The following is a 3950-nucleotide window of genomic DNA, read 5'->3' as shown; positions in this document are numbered from 1 at the left end:
ATCACCGCATCAGCTAAAATCAAGAGGGCAGCAGAAACAGGTGCCTAGGAGATAAGGGCAGTTTGGAGGTGTCACCGGAGGATTACCAGCTGCCCTGATTCTCTTCATAAAATGAACTCACATGGTGAACTCATGACTAACTTGTGTTTCCCTTTCCTATTCACAAACTGCTTTACACTATCTTCCTCTGAAGAGTATATGAGATCTTGAAGACTACAATCTAGTCCCGCCTCTCTGAGATTACTTCTAGAGACCACCTTGATTGGAGTTATGGGATTTTTAGATCCCTTGGATTGTATATGACAGTTTGCTGTGTGGCTTTCTCTCCTAGCTGGTGAGGCATAGCCACTGACTCTGGATTTTACTAGTGCAAAAGGGCCACCTTACCCCCAAGTTCTCAAAGGATACCTCATTATTAAAAGGAGCCCCCTTCTTTCAATACTAATGTTTCGCTCCACACAGAAGAGGGGGGGACACATCACTTTAGAGGTGGGCTCTAGCCAGTCAACCAAGGGACCTTTTTATTTATCCTGTGTCTTGTTTCTGGTTGGGTTATGGCCAAGTGCCATCCCAGTTTTGCACTTCTTTCTTCCATCTACAGAATGTCTGTTGACACTCAGGGAACATTTTCTGAACTTGTCCTTGTAACATGGTGCCAGGCACTACAGAAAATCTGAGGTAAACTGAGACACTCCTTATTTTTTTTTTTGAGATTCTTGGAATATAAAAAATAAAGTAATGCCAAGAAAGGATTATAGAAACTGGGAAGAATTAAAAATTGTTAGGTAAACTGTTTCTTTTTAACACTCTTGCCAGTACAGCTATGGAATTCTAGGTATAATCTTCTTTTGGAGATATCATAAAAAATTTTAATTTGATTCTTGTTTTGAATATGAGGCTTATGCCCCCATTCCCAATATACCCATTATAGGTTCTAAGAGTGGTTGTAAGACATTCTGTCTGCCCTTGAGACATTCAAAATCAATTTGGGAAGTCAGTATTAAAAATATAATACAGAGACTAACACAGGTGGCATATAATAAAGTGCTTACTTGTCAGCAGATACTATATGTATTTTTAAGAGTCCAGAGAATGGAGAGATAACTATGTATATATAGACTAATTAGGAGTGGTTTCATGGAAAAGTTAGGATAAAGGCTAAAAGACTTTTAGGAATAATAACAACACAAAGACAAAAATATATTGACTTCCTTCTATACGTTTACATTCAAATAAAACTGGCTTTCCTTTACCATTTTCATTTGTTGGTCCATCCTCAGCCAAAAAAAGCCCTGGATCTGAGCTCTTCTGAAATCCTGTGTAATGTAAGCTGTGTTGCTGTCCCTCTGAAGTTGGCTAATATGTGAACCAACAGCCTCTAGGAATGCAGATTTTGAGCGCAAACAACGGACTCTGCTCACTCTTCCCTTTGAGTCCAGGAGGGAACTAATAACCTTCTTTCCTGGCATGCAAAACCTAGCAGGAGCTGAGCAGTGTGGTTGGCAGAGTTGATGTAGGCGTGCCTGCTGGAGGGGCTTCAGAAGCTCTTGTGTCTTTGAAGCGAGTGAGGAAATCTCATGTGGAGCTAGCCCAAGCGTGGTGGGACCAGACCCACAAAACATTCTCCCTGTAGTGAGGCTGTGAGTATCCCCTGTGGCTTCCCTTTTGGACAGCAGGAGTCTGGGGAGCACACCCCAAGGAGTCACCAAGTCTGCAAGAGCAGCGGGAGAACACTTAGCACCCATTGAATCCTGCTCCCGCTGTGGTGCTGGCTGGAGGCGGGCTCATCAGACTGAATTTTCTTCCCTTCTAAGAAGATATATATATATATATAGTTCTCAAAACTACAGTTAGAATTTCTGTTTGAAAATGAATTCTTAGACTCTGGTTTTAGTTAGAAATTTCCATAGGGAACAATAGAACTATAGTACATTTCTAATTGAAAACTTTGCATTGTTGATGAAGTCTTGAATATAATAAGACTAAGCAACCCAAACATCTGTTACTTCCAATCTTTTCTCCCTCAACTTGCAGCAGACTTGTGGCACTAGTCTTGGAATGTGGGCACTGTCTCTGATCAGTATTTTGGAATGCACAAGAAAATATAGATAAGATTCTCTGTTCAGAATTTGTAATGCATTACAGATTGTACTGTGGGTTTCTGAAACAACGAAAAATTGTGGTGGGTTTTAAAGCAGTTTGGAAGAACAGCCCAGTTCTTTGATGCAGGGTATTTAAATTAATGTTAGTCACAACATAAAGCTCAAGTTTAAAATTTGTGTCTCCCTCTGATTACCACACATCAAACTACTTGACATGGAGGCAAAATTGCATTTCTCTGGGGGGAAATGCAATGCTATTTTGATGATTGTATGTACTGGAAACAAAGGTCCTTGTCAGCCATGTTGAGTGTGGTGCTGTGAAGTTTCAGCCAACTTGGCTGTGGACCAGCCATAGTGGCTGAGCAGGGTGGTTGTTGCTATCAGCAGCCTCTGGTGGGGAAGGTGGGGTCTGGGCCTGATGGAGGTGAGGGCCAAAGCCCTAGCACTTACTGAGCTGGGGCATGGAATGTACTAGCTGCCTGGGCCATGGCCACTGAGTCAAGGAGAACTGGCAGCTCACTCTGCATATGCTCAGAAAGCTATAGAAACGCGGCTTACCTTTGGTGTTGGTAAAGGATACACATTCTGGAAAAAAAAATCCCTATATGCTATTATTATTATTATTAATTATTTTCTGGCAAAGACTTCTTCAAGTTAATATGACAGTGAGATGCTTACTACTTAATAAAAGTTCTATTACACTATAACCTATCAAGAAGTTATCCTGCTAAATACATTAAAGGGCATTTTCTTTTTAAAAAATTTCTCGTACACACTATGCTGGGCAGGCAGCCTTCAGCCTGGAGGGGATGAGGTGATGCTTGGAGGAGACTGTGCAGGGGGGAAGGTCATACCCTCCACCCTCCTGCATTTGATAGCTGTGTCTATGCAATAACCCCTGGAACTGACCTTTAGACCACTTCACAACCAACATTCCCTTTCAATTAGATCACACTTTACTTGCTAAGACCATTATCTTTCCCCTCCAGACTTTCTCAGGATCTGGTCCTGCCCAGAGAGTTCCTCACCGAATAAGCCTGCCTAGAGTCCTTTAAAACCTCTGACTCCCCATTCCTGGGTGCTGGCACCATTTGGGGGCTCAACCCATCTGGTCTCCAGATTACCTAATCTACACTAATAAAAGAGAAACATGGTAATTGGCGTACGACCGCTACCCTTCCCATTGGCTAATCAGGGAGATATGCAAATTAACTGTCAGCCAAGATGGCGGCCGGCAGCCAGGCAGCTGATGCGAACAGGGAGGCTTGCTTCCTGCAGTGAAGGAGGACTCCAACGTTCCCCGCCTGCCTTGCCGGCCTCTGAGCTTCAGTTGGAAACATTGTAACATTTATAGAAGATAAACAAAACCCCAGAAACCTCCTGTCAGTCAGCCAGGATCTCAGAGCTGGAGTCGCAACATTGTTTCGAATACAGAAAACAAAGGCCAGAAACCTGCTTTCAGCAGCCGAGCCTCAGAGAGAAAGCCGGCTCTCAGCTCCAGTGACAGCCATAGAAGGTAAATAAATGCCAGAATAAAAAAAAAAAGAAAAAAAGGAGAGGTTTGGAGCTTCAGTCGCCCGCCAGCCTGAAAACGGCCCTCAGCCCCTCACCCAGACTGGCCAGGCACCCCAGTGGGGACCCCCACCCTGAAGCAACAAGATGGCGGCTAATTTGCATACTGAAGGCAGGCGGCAGCAGGCAAGGCTGTCTGCGGTCTGGGACCCGGATCTGTGACCCTGCCGGGCAGGATCAGCGGAGCCGCGAGGCCTCCTGGCACCGGGATCAGCGTGACAGGGGGCAGCGCCCAAACCCCCTGATCGCCCTGCGGCTCTGTGTGTGACAGGGGGC

General features: G+C 44.5%; 1 long non-coding RNA gene across 3 annotated transcripts in view; it reads left to right on the top strand.

Moving 5' to 3' along the window:
* Window positions 1-599: 599 nt before the first annotated feature.
* LOC106726990 overlaps window positions 600-3950 on the top strand; it is an 11728-nt gene continuing 8377 nt past the window's right edge. For 2 of the 3 annotated variants that reach the window (XR_001363145.1, XR_001363144.1), the window contains exons 1-2: window positions 600-678; window positions 1281-1325. This is a non-coding gene — a long non-coding RNA (uncharacterized LOC106726990). The remainder of the gene's footprint in view (window positions 679-1280; window positions 1326-3950) is intronic. The other variant, XR_001363146.1, reaches the window with a different exon arrangement.

The sequence above is a fragment of the Myotis brandtii genome, unplaced genomic scaffold (genome assembly GCF_000412655.1).
Source record: "Myotis brandtii unplaced genomic scaffold, ASM41265v1 scaffold344, whole genome shotgun sequence".
NCBI lineage: Eukaryota > Metazoa > Chordata > Mammalia > Chiroptera > Vespertilionidae > Myotis > Myotis brandtii.
Note: the sequence above shows the minus strand (reverse complement) of the source record. Positions and strands in the feature narration are given on the sequence as shown.